At 35.3% G+C, this 14003-nt stretch overlaps 1 pseudogene; it reads left to right on the top strand.

Annotated features, from left to right (window-relative positions):
* The first annotated feature begins 12727 nt into the window (after positions 1 to 12727).
* Positions 12728 to 13634, top strand: LOC127814231 (uncharacterized; annotated as a pseudogene).
* Positions 13635 to 14003: the final 369 nt, after the last annotated feature.

The raw sequence follows: 14003 nt of genomic DNA, 5'->3' as shown, positions 1-14003 counted from the left end.
TCTCTCCCTCCCTCCCTGCCCCATGTATATATAGGTTCGCATGCCGTTTAGTTTAGTTGGGGGTATTTTGTTGTTATTTCAGTTTTGCCCAAAATTGTTCTTTATTTTCTTTTGCAGACCTCGCTTATCAATTGTAATGCAAATTTAGCCTTTGTTAATTTGTCTTCTCTATTTTCCAATCTCCTTATTTTTTGTTAAAGAAAGAAAAGAAAATAAATATTAATAAATATGAAATAAAGAAAATTCTCAAACATCTTGTTTATTGGGATTCAATCACGATCTTTATCTTACCTTACATTTTGATTGCGTTGATTCGCATTTTTATATTTGAAAGAATATCTTTTTTAATATCAACATTTCCATCTTTTCATTGTCAGTAATTTTGGAATCTCTTACAAAGATTCTCCAATGAGATTTTCGATCTTGCTTCAAGAAAAAAAAAATTGTTATCTATTCTTATTGCTAGTAGTTTTTTTTTTTTTTTGGGAGGGGAGAAATACCATAAAAACTCCTAAAAGTCCTTTAAAAGATTTCACAATCCAATACACATCCAAATCATCTAAAAGATCCATTAAATATAGCATAAATATTATTTGTATACTCAAATTTGATATTTTTGATGATACTCTTGCATTGATATATTATATTATATGTCATATTAATGTAAATGTATAAGATTCAATATAGAATGTTAAAAAAAGAAAGTTATTAAAATTGAGATTTTAAGTTGGATCAAATGATAGTCCATAAAATAGAATCATAATCTCAGATCATAAAATTAAAAAATAATTAAAAATACCACTTCTCTTTTTATTTGTTCCAATGAAAAAAATAGGAAAGAATTGGCAAAAATGATTTCTATTGAATATTTCTCTTTTAGTTTTGGTGAAAAAATAGAGTTTGTTAATAATATATTTGATATTTATAAAATTATAAGTATTTTTTCAATTAATTAACAACATTTTTTCATGAAACTATTAACTATAAAGAAGTGTTGTATATTTATAAAATTATAAAGTTTTAAGTATTTTTTCTAATTTTTTTATAATTATATACATTTTTTACATGCAACAAAAATGCTTATACTTTGTGAAAAATAATTGATAATTTATAAGGAAATATTGTTAATTCTTTAAAGAAATACTTATAATTATGTGAGTATCAAAATATGAAAACATCACATACAAATAACACTTTCTCCTATTCTAGTGCTTGTAGTTGTAGAAGTTGATATGAAACAAAAATGTTGTTTTCTTAGAAAGATTCTATATGTATGTATGTGTGGTTTCTCACTATATATATTAATGATGTCTCAACCATGAAATTTCCATCCTAATTTTGTGACCACCTAAATAAGGCAACTCGTGTCTTTTTCTTGTGAAAATTATAATTATTCTTTTGTATATGCGGACTAAGATCTAGTCAAATAAATTCAACAAGAAACACAGAGTAGACTCTAATGGAAAAAGATTTTGGAATAAAAGGACCTAATGAATACATATTAACACAATCATGTAGGCCCATGAACGACAAGTCCAAAAGTTGAAGATAAAGTATAAGAATAAAGTCTCGAACAAAAAAATCCCAAAAAACCCTCTCGGCAAAGGGGTCCCCAAGAGAGTCTCAACAAACTCCTACCAAAAAAGTTTTAGGAGAGTTAAAAAGTCTTCCAAAATAGTTTCTCATCGTGAGGTATTCCCAGAACCAAAAGCACAAACAGACATCTCTGAAAATTCCTCCAAGAATTATGCAAGGAATAAGGTTTATCCATAGAAGTGCAAATCCTAATCAATCTCAGAATACCCATAATGATTATCAAACGTTAGATTAATGTAGCATTCTTTCGAATTTATTTTCTTATTTTTGCATTTATTTTTATTTTAATTAAAAATAAAATCTAAACATGTTGAATTAAAAATAAAAATTAAATATCATAAGAAATATACACAATAAACAAATTTTGATATTAACATTATAATCATAAGAATATGTACATTATATATCTACTATGATGTCAGATAAAATAAACTCAATATCCCTAGTCTTTAACTTACAAATAAAAAGCATAAATATGAAAAATTAGTCAATTTTTAACAATTACATTTGCCATGAAAATTTTGTTCCAATTTTTCCATATCATTATTTTATCACCATTCAATTGTTAAAAAAATTACAAAATACCTTCTCTTTCTCTCATCTTTTTTTAACTCCCACAACAACGAAATTAGAAAAGAAAATGACGATATACTTTATAAACTTTGGGTTTTTATCCCAAATATTTTTTGAACTTTATATTTTGCTAAGTAAATCTTTGAAATTTCTCGAATTATTCATGATACATCAAGGTCCAAAATATGCTTAGCAAAATATAAAGTTCCTTAATTAGAGGTGTGAAATATTTGGAAAGAAGAAATTTTGGTTAAGCCCCGACAGGTAGAAAAACCAACACCTAGTACCCGAAAAAAATTGGTTTATTGCCAATGCAAGAGCTTTTTAAAGAAAAAAAAAAAGCTCTGAGGAATTTTTTTTTGAAAATTATGTTTTTCTTATAAAAAATGTATAATAAATGTAAAATTTCAGAAACTATAAAAATTTAAAGAGTGATAATAAGAAAGGTTAAAGTTACTGCTTGAGCAAGCCTTTGAAACTCTTTTTAATTGCTTTCATGGCCTCTTTAGGGGTAGTTTGGTCATTTCAATGATGCTCCAAAATGTTTAGAAAAATAGAAAAAACACAAAAAAAAGAATGTATTCAATCACGATCTCTATCGTACCTTGTATAATTTTTTGTTCATTTTCTTTTGTTCTATAAATAAGATTTTTATTAAATAGAAAAAAAAAAAAGGATACAACAACCATGCTAGAGTATGCCCCAAGCAACAACACAAGACAAGAAAAAACTACCAACATGAAAAGTCTATAAAGGCACGACAATAGAAACTAAGCCGTACCCAAATCCTCATAAAGAAACAAACAAGCTTAACCAAAAAACACCATGAACCCAACAATCAAAACAAAAAGAGTCATTCCTCACAACAAGTGCCAAAAAAAAAAAAAAAAAGAAAATGCTAAAAGAAGTCGCCAAATAGCCACAATTGCTTTCAAGAAGACAAATGTCGTCACATTTTCATCTCCCTAAGCATTATTAGGCTTTGATGCAATGCGAATATTTAATGATGAAAACACCTAGTTACTCTCCTAAAAAAAGCATAGAGAGCACATAAGTCACACACATAATACCTCTCTAAGGATTACTAGGCTTTTAACATAAATGTCAACATTTTATGATGGAAACACTCGGTTACTCTCCTAAATAATAGCCTAGAGTGCAAAGTATACTTGTATTTTAAGCCATCGTTTGACATGAAAGTTGACATTTTATGATGTCAACCCCCTGTCACACCCCAAATTTGGACGTCGTGATCGGCATGTGTGGGCGTGCGAGCAGAGACCCGCGACTCACATGTACCTTGCCACCTGCGCGGCCCAGACGCCCCACGCGCTCGCCAGGCATGCCCCTACAGCTTGGCAGCCTATGTGACAGGCTGCCCAGTCGCCTCTCGGCCCCTTCTGCTTCCTCGGGCTATGTCTTGACCTTTCCCCGAGGCGCACGATGAACACCCGGGTCGACCCTTCGATGGCTTAGTGTGTTTTGTGCCCTCAGGTTGGGCCCGACCAAATTGTTTGACAATTTTTTTGGCTTTTTTGATGTAATCCATGCGTGTATGACACCTATGGGCCGTGATTAAAATGGACCAGGGTCGTTTAACGGGCGTTTTATTGATTATTGGGATTCTAGTGCATGTTTGACATGCATTAGTTGATCCAAGGGCTATTGAGCCTTGTTAGTTGGAGTAGTGGATAAAGCCCAAGCCCAAATACAATTGAAACAGTTTTTGTTTTTCCAAAAATTATACAAATTTTAATTTATTGAAAATGTTTCAATGAGATTTATGTAACAATTAATTAAAATAATTTGAATGAACCAATGTGATTGATTGCATGGGTGTATGGTATGGATCGAGTCAACCATTTATTTTATGTTGGGAATGAATGCTTGTAAATTTGGTTTTTGAAATAGGGTCTACGTGTCCTGCTTTTCTCTTATACTCTGATGTACATTCTCTTCTCATCTCACTCCCCCTAAATGTAACTCAGGGTTTCTGAGTCTATGTAATGTATGTAGAATAAAATAAAGTAGTGATATTTGTAGTTTGTATGAAAAGAAAGAGATGGAACCAAATTGAAGACAAGATTCGAAGACCATTGAAGGCTTGAAGAATGTGCTTGAGAAACATGTTGTGATTCTTCACCTAGGTTTAACCCGCTAGCTTTCCTTCTATGGCTCGAGGGGGCTAGCCGTAGTTATCCATACCATACACCAGTTTGAGTCGTTTATTATGCATTATTAATTTGATTAATTGCATGTGATGAGACCTAAATAAATAAATAATAAATCCCTCATTTATATTAAGCCAACTTGCCATCCATCATTATGAGGCATTAGGTTTCTAGTTGGCACTTGATTTGTTGAGTCACCCTTGGTCATGTGTCACCTATGATACCTATGTTTCATGGGCCATGAGATGTCCCCGAATGATGGGTCTGACTTAACTAGAAAGGTGGGTTTGTTGAGTCACTCAGGGCTCACTAAGTATAGAGGCAAAGGTTGGGAGTCACATATGATGTGCATGACAAGAAGTTGTCAACCCAACGTATCTAGGAGTTGCATGGAGATGCAATTGGTAGCAAGTACCTACCTAATCGATCTTAGCACAATTTGTTGAGTCACTCAAGGTTGTGCAAGGGGAGATGGGATCCTAGCCCACTAGAAAATCTTCCAATGGGATTTCTCGAGTTACGTCTTGACGGTGGTGAACTCGTAGAAAATAGTGGGAGCAATCATAAAATGTTACTTTTTTCAATTTATGATTTTGTAATTCAACATGAATATAACATTTATCTCTATAATTCAGTTGTTGATCCAGAATGTCTAGAAACATGTCGATAAGATCAATACTTGAGGGCAATAATACCTTCAACGAGTCTAATTTCTATGACTGGGAGATCATCTTGAGGATAGTCCTCACATATGATAAGACTCTTTATGTGATAGTCCTCACATATGATAAGCTACCAGTTGAGGAGATAGTAGCACATGAGGCTTGGAGAATGCACGAGGGTGATATGATCATCGCTTGGTGTATCATCTTGGTTTCCATAACCCCAAAATGTAGGCCTCAACATAAGAGTTATGAATCCTATGAGATCATGGCTAGGCTCAAGAATCATCTGTTGAGAAGCATGTCATATAGATGATAGGTTTTATCGACAGGTTGTTTGAGCTGAACTTAGTTATGGATACCTACCCTGGATTTGGTGCTACAATCCCTCCATGACGGTCATGGAGGAAACTCTTGGAGAGTTGTTGTCCATGCTAAGGGAGTTTGAGCCCAAAATTGATATAAAGACCAAGGGAAGTGTTCTCTTAGTTGAAGGGCCCAAGGTGCATAGGGGGAAGCCCAAGAGTAAGAAAGTCAAAAGGAAGAAAAGTTTGTTTACATCGCCATCTGGAAGAGTCCAGAAGACCAAAGCCCAAAAGGGCAAGAAGGATGTGATCTGTTTCCACAATAATAAGCTGGGCCATTGGAAATAGAACAATACCTTACAGAAGTGTAGAGTAAGAAAAGTTCTACTCAGGGCACTTCAGGTATTTATGTTATTAAAGTTAATCTATCTACTTCTAATTAGTCCACATGGGTATTAGATATTGGATCTAGTGCTCATATTTACACTTTTGTGTATGGGCTTAGGAGTACGAGGAGATTAATAATGAGAGAAGTGTACCTACACGTGGAAAATGGATCGAGAGTTGTTCCATTAGTTGTAGAGACCTATTTATTGACATTGCCCACAAGACTTGTTTTGGAGTTACATAACTGTTACTACAATCCTAGTTTGATTAGGAATATAATTTCTAATTCTTGTTTGACAATGATGGATATTCATTTTTAGTTAAGAACAATAGTTGTTCATTTTATAAAATGAGTTGTTTTATGGTAAAGCAATAGTACGTAACGGTTTGTATATCCTTGATGTTGATACTCCTATCAATAACATAAATATTAAGCGATTTAAATCAGGTGATTTAAATAGAACTTATTTATGGCAATGTTTCCTTGGCCATATAAATGAGACTCGCATATCCAATGGATATGTTGGCACATTTGATTATGAATCATATGGTGTTTGCAAATCTTATTTACTTGGCAAGATGATTAAGTCTCATTTTAATTGAAAAGGAGAGAGGGTCACAAAAGAACTAGGGCTTGTGCACACTGACATGTGTGGGCCCATGTCCACCTAGGCTAGAGGTGGATATGTCTACTTCATAACCTTTATTGATGATTGATCATATTTTGGTTATGTGTATCTCATGAGACAGAAATCTGAAACTTTTGGGAAGTTCAAGGAATTCAGATTTGAAGTAGAGAACCAAACTGGTAAAAGCATCAAAGTACTTCGATCAGATAGAGGTGGTGAATACTTGAACAGTGAGTTTCTAGATCATCTGAAGCAGAATGAAATTCTCTCACAATGGACTCCACCTAGAATACCAGAGATGAATGGTGTGTCTGAAATGAGGAATAGGACCTTGTTGGACATGGTCCAGTCCATGATGAGTCACATTGAACTCCCCATTTCATTTTTCTCACCACTATCTTTGTTTTGAATAGGGTTCCAAATAAGTCAGTTACTCAAACTCCATATGAGATATGGAAAGAAAAGAAGATAAATTTGTCTTTCCTTAAGATTTGGGCTTGTGAAGCTTATGTCAAGCGTGTTGACAGTAATAAGCTAGAACCCAAATCGACGAGATGTTTGTTTGTGGGATATCTAAAAGAAATAAATAGATATTACTTTTACCACCCACAGGAACAAAAGGTGTTTTGTTGCCAAGCAAGTGGTATTCTTTGAGAAGGAATTATTAGATGCTGTGGTTAGTGGGAGGAATGTTAAGCTCAATGAGATTCGAGGTGAACCACAAACAAATACTCCCCTCTAAGAACCCGAGAAAGATCAAACACAAGATGTTGTGTTAATTCCCCAATCTTCCACACAAGGACTTCGTAATGAGAGTTCGTCATGAGTCTGAGAAATATGGATTTTGCATCTTAACATATGGAGATGTGCTTCTGGTTGAGAATGACGAACCAAATACCTATGATGAAGTAATGTCAAACATTGACTCTAGGAAATGGCTTGATGCCATGAAATCCGAATTGGATTCCATGTACATTAACCATATATGGACATTGGTGGATCCACCCGAGGGTATTAGATCCATTGGGTGTAAGTGGGTCTTTAAAAGAAGACTGACATGGAAGGCAATATACAGATGTACAAAGCCAGGCTCGTGGCCAAAGGTTACAGTCAAAGACAAGGAGTTGACTATGACGAAACCTTCTCACTTGTAGAAATGATAAAATCCATTCGGATTCTGCTTGCAATAGTTGCCTATCATGACTATGAGATTTGGTAGATGGATGTCAGAGCAACTTTTCTTATTGAAAACTTGGTTGAGGATGTGTATATGACACAATGCAATGGTTTTGTCATCGAAGAACATGGAAATAAGATTTGTAAGTTACAAAGAGCCATTTATGGCTTAAAGCAAGCATCCTAGAGTTGGAATCAATGTTTTGATGAAACAATCAAAGAGTTTGCTTTTTTTACAAAATGAAGATGATCCTTGTGTTTACAAGAAGATTAGTGGGAGCGCGGTGGTCTTTTTAGTCCTTTATGTGGACGATATATTGCTCGTTGGGAATGATGTTCCTATGCTACAATCAGTTTAAAATGGATTTTAGAAAATTTCTCTATGAAGGATTTGGGAGAAGCAACCTATATTGTTGGAATAAAGATCTATAGAGATAGAACCAAGAGGTTGTTAGGACTCTCCCAAAGTGCGTACATTGACAAGGTGCTAAAAAGGTTTAGCATGGAAGATTCTAGGAGGAGAAGTCTTCCCATGTCACATGGAATACATCTCTCCATGGCTATGTGTCTAAAGACACAAGATGAGAGAGATATGATGAGTCGAGCACCGCATGCCTCAGCTATTGGCTCGATCATGTATGCCATGCTATGTACGAGGCCTGATGTGGCATATGCTTTGAGCATATGTAATAAATATCAGGCTGATCTAGGTGAGAAACACTGGATTGCAGTGAAGAACATCCTTAAGTACTTAAGAGTGACTAAATAGATGTTTTTGGAATATGGAGAATAAGATCTTATCGTGAAGGGGTTCACGGATGCCAATTTCTGGTCTGACCATGATGATTTTAAATCATAGTCGAGATTCATATTCTACCTAAATGGAAGGGCAATGAGTTGGAAGAGTTCCAACCAGAGATAGTGGTATATTCAACAACTGAAATCGAATACATAGTAGCCTCTGAAGCAGCTAAGGAGCTTGTATGGATATGTAAGTTCATTAATGAACTTGGAGTGGTGTCCGGCATTGTTGATCTAATAATAGTTATTGGGAGAACAATGGAGCCATCGTGTAAGAGAGAAGGAACCACGGTCTCATCAATAGACCAAATTTGTATTACGGCATCACCATCTGATAATGGAGATTATCTGTCGAGGTGACATGTATACAGAAAGTGTTGACAGATGACAACGTTGCATATCCCTTGACTAAAGCTCTGTTCTAAGAGAAACATGAAAGTTATGTTCGATCATCAGGTATAAGATACATGAGTGATTGACTCTAGTGTAAGTGGGAGATTGTTAGTGTAGGTGTACTAGATCCAATCAGATTGGGCATGTTGAACACTGACAATTGTAATCATATTTATTATTCAATAAGGAGATATTCAAATTCACAAGAAGTCATTCTATTAGTTTCTTGTTATTATTGTAATGACTTGATGAAACTAGATAGAAGTCCATATGATGTATATTGTGATTAATCTATAAAGATGTGAGATGATACATCAGAATTTCTAAACATCATTAAATGTCCCAAGTCGTAGCAATGACAAGAATGAATATTGACAATTGTGGTAAGACTTATATGTGCTATATTTTTGCTATGTGATAGCAATGGGGGGTCTTACACCCATAGGCATGGGGATACGTAGGCAAGTACATAGGTGACCAATATTGGAGAATGTGTCACTGGACATGACTCACCATGAGAATCCATTTTGATTATATGTTGATGGTATTCTCATACGAGATGGGTGTAACTAATCCTTGAATCTAAGGTTGTTACGGTTATCTTATAAGAAGACTAATATGCTTTGACATCATTTCAATGAGCCTAAACAAAGGTTACACGTGGGCGATCGTTGGGCATATCGTTAGGCTTATAGAGATGGGTGCATAACTAAGATGGAACTCGTCTATCCCTTGATAAAGGATGATGTATTTAAGGTGCCTTTAGTGGATATTCACTTTAAATCCATGGCCATAGTGAAATAAATCAATAAGGAATTATTGATTCACTTTCTATTAAGTGAGGATATCCGGAAGACCGAAGAAAACTCATGTGATCGTAACCAAGCAACACATAGCCAGACTTGAGATCACAAAAGATACATTGACGAGAGGATGGAATTACACAATAACCATGCTCGTGAAAGATTATTTACGGATTATGAATCCTTTTAAATAATTGGGTAGGCATGATGCCTTGCTAGAGGCAAATCTTGTCTTATGTGTTTGTACCGACACATTGCCAACATATTCGGAAGCTTAATGAGTTATACGCAATATGCACAGTCCTTGGCTTAAACAAGGAGAGCAGACATATGGTTAAGTGGGACACTTCGACAAGAAATTGTGCTATCGTAGGTTCTCACGAAAAAAGAACAACTAAACCTAATGATGTCGATATAACGAGGGGTCGTCATAAAGGAAAGAGTTTTCTAAAATGACAATTGATTAAAGGGAGGAATTCATAAATAACCTAAAAGAAATTTAAAAAATTGTTTTTAACCACTTTCTAGTAAAAAAACGTTTCTGACAAATCAAACAAACTAATTGCACTCTATAGCCACTTTTATGTGAGATGCCTAAAATACCCTTAATGAGATTTTAAATTGGAAAGCTCACCTTGCCCTTATCTTCATTTACCAAAATACCCTTGCCTCTTTCACTTTACCTATCATTTCTCAACATTCACGCTCTTATTTTCTTTCTTCTCCATTGCTGAAAGCATCCAAACTCAACCATTCTTCCGACATTCAATATTTTGCTACTTGGGTCATTCAATCTTCTTCATCAATCACAGTTAGGACTTCATTGAAGCCGCATTCACCATGTTTCACTATCTTTCCTCTCCAGCAAGCATTCTCAATCTCAAGGTATCGATTATGATTTCTATTTAGGTTTTCAATTATTTTTATGTTCACATTGCTTATTAAGCTGTGTATAATGATTGTAATTATGAGTAAAAAACATATGGTTAGTCTATTATTCCAGATTTGAAGGATTTGTGTGGAAGAAAAGAAAAAAAAAAATTAGAATCTGCACAATGAAATTGGGTTTGGTGGGCTGACCAAACCCAGAACGGGTTTGGTTCCCCACCAAACTCGGACCGGGTTTGGTCGGCCCACCAAACCCAGGATTGGTGGCTGGGTTTGGCACCCACTAAGCCCGGTGCCGGGTTTATCAAGGGTATTATTTGTATTTATTTAGTTAGTTTAAAATATTTAATATAATATTTAATAAGTTTTTCATAAAAGTTTTAAATTTCTAGGAGTGAATTTTAAATTTTTGTCAGAAACTATAGAACTAATTTTTTATCAGAAACTACATAATTACATAAACTGAATAATTAGAATTAATAATAAGATTGTAGTTTTTATAAGTCAAAAATCATTTGAATTGTACAAATCTAAAAAAATAAGTCTTTTATACTTACTAATAGTTAAAAAGAATTGGGGAATATTCGAGTTTAATAGCCTAACTTCTTGCTTTTAATTTTGCAGCAATGGATAAAGTGTCGTTGGTTATCATGTGGAACGGGAAATGGAATGATGATGATCAGTACATTGGGGGGAATAAGAAATGTATGATGGCTAACAAGAATGCAACTTTTAATCAATTGAATGATATTGTTTACACGATGATGGGAATTGATAAAACAATGTACGGCATCATTATTCATTTTTTAAGTGAACCATCAAGTAATCTTCCAAGTACTAAGTTCCCTATCGATGACGACTATAGCGTCGAGTTTGTTATGTGCGAAGGAGACATATATAAAGTGATTTATGTTGATATGATTAGTAAAGATACTGGAGTTTGTGGTGGTAATCAAGATATAGGTGTTGACATTCCACTTACATCAACACGCAGTCCAATGTGGAATGATGATTTTGATACATATGGTACGACTGGTTTGTTAGATGATGCTGCACACATGGATGATGATGGTGATAATGAAACAGATGAAACATATGATAATGGTGATGATAGTAGTGGTGATGGTAATGAAAGAGGAGCCAGTTCGGAGTACCCAGAAGTAAGATTTTCAGGTTCACAATTTGAGGACAACCCTCTACATGGAAATTGGCTTGTTCCTAGAGTAAAAAATTGTGCAATTGAGGCAATGCGACCTGAAGTGTTGATTCCCCTCCAGGGTGATATTTTTTACCAAGGCGCACTATTTAAAAGTAAACAGGAATTGATATTGGCCTTTGGACAATATTGTGTTCATGTGAAGATAGACTATCGAATCAGACGTTCGTGCACTGTTCGATTTGAGGTCGGTTGCAAAGATGTGAACTGTAAGTTTCTGGTTCGTACAAGATGTAGACCTGGTTGTACATTTTGGCATGTGGTGAAGTTTATCTCGGGTCACACATGTACTCTAGATGTCTACGATTCACATTTTCGAAGTGTGAAGGCTATTGTCTCATAGGGAGCTTGTTCTTAGAACGAGTGGCAATTGGTGAATATACACCTGGAATGCTAATTGGGGAGTTGTTGGAGCAGTATGGTGTGCAGATCATGTATACTAAAGTTTGGAGGTCTTTACAGCATGCAAAGAGACTCGCTTAGGGTAATGCAGATGAGTCATTTCAGTAGCTACCTTTATATTTTCACATGTTTAAAGAAACAAATCCAGGCAGTATCACGGCAATAGAAACAAATGAAAATAATCGTTTCTTATATTCATTTTTTGCACTTGGAGCTTCCCTTAAGGGTTTTTGGTCTTACATAAGACTAGTTGTTGCCGTTGACGCCACCCACTTGAAATGTAAATACAAAGGGGTGATTTTTGTTGCCACTTTAAAGATGGGGAAGAGATGATTTATCCTATCGCTTTTGGATTTGGAGATGGTGAGTATGATAGATCATGGATTTGGTTTTTGAGAAAATTGAGAGAGGCTATCGGCGTGCTAGAGGATTTGGTCATCATATCCGATCGACACCAAAGCATTGCGAATGCGATGAGTTTTGTCTTCCCCAATGTCCCACATGTATTCTGTTTCTTCCATCTTAAGCAAAACTTGAAGAAATGATATAGACAGCAAAAGCATGTGATGCAGACATTTTATCATGCAGCATACAGCTATACCCAAGTAAAGTGTGATACATACTTGGTAGAAATATAGTTTATGCATCCTCAGGCGCATCTGACATTAGTGGAAGCAAGAATGGAAAAGTGATCGCGTGCATATTGTCCGAGAAGAAGATATTCCATGATGACCATAACTATTGCTGAGTCTCTCAATAAATGCATGATGAAAGCATATCGGTTGCCTATAATGAGTGCACACAAATTTCTAAGACATATGCTTCAGAAATGGTTCAGTGACAGACGTGCTACTGCTGTCAGACTCGAAACTGAGATTACCTCAGTTGCAGTGGCACATGTTAACTTTGTTCATAGCAAAACATTAGATTGAGGATGTAGTGTAGTTCCTATAATACACGGGAACAAGTTCCTCGTGAAACACGCTAAGGAAGGTGATGGGATCGTTGACATTGCTGCGAAGACATGTAGTTGTCGTAAGTGGGACCTTGATCAATTACCATGTCTTCATGTAGTTGCTGCTAGCAGGTATCATGATTTGACTTTATTATTCTTATTATATTCATAATGTGATATTAACACTCTGTCTTTATTTATTGTATGGTGACAGTTTCATGCGGGTGCACTACTATTCGTTTTGCCATCCATATTACACATCAAGATGGGTCAGAAAAGCATATGAATTTTCCATCAATCCAGTCCCTAACAAGTTTGCTTGGGTTATTCCTGTACACATCAGAGGGGTGGTTGTACACCCACCCATATAAAGAAGACAACCTGGTAGATCGAGAGAGGGTCGAATTCCATCCAGTGGGGAAGTTCGTTTAAGGAAAAAATGTGGAAAATACGGTGGACAGGGACACAACCGTCTTAGTTGCCCTAATGAATGGTCTTCCTCCATTGGAGAGTCAAGCACAGCCGTTACTCATGAATCAAGAGACGTTGCCATAGCCACTGCAAGGGCAAGTCGAAAATGTAGCATTTGCAAAAAGACTGGACACACTCGTCGTCGATGCCCTATACGGTTGTTCAATCCAAGTGATGATAACCTTGGAAACAATGTAGACAATTAATATACATGAACTCATTCAGGTATGATAAAGTCATCACTTATGTTATTAATTAATAGTTGTTAGATCGTTTCAATAATAATGCGATTCTTACTCGCATTTATAGTGTGTTTGGATTTCTCACTGACCATATCTCCGTGTATCAGCAATGCTCAAAAATCACTGCTACAAGAGAAAAAATGATAACCAAAAGGCTTCGGACACAGCATCAACCCAATATTTTTGTCATGGAGAATGAATGTTGTTTTTTACATTATTATTAGTAATAGGAATAAATTTAGCAACGGTAATCTTTTGGTTTCTTCCACCTAAACTGTGGTTGCATCAATCAATATTTGTAATGATTGAATTGTGGTTGTATGTTGTTGTAAA

Source organism: Diospyros lotus, chromosome 12 (genome assembly GCF_014633365.1).
Source record: "Diospyros lotus cultivar Yz01 chromosome 12, ASM1463336v1, whole genome shotgun sequence".
Classification (NCBI taxonomy): Eukaryota; Viridiplantae; Streptophyta; class Magnoliopsida; order Ericales; family Ebenaceae; genus Diospyros; species Diospyros lotus.
This window is presented reverse-complemented; position numbering and strand designations above follow the sequence as displayed.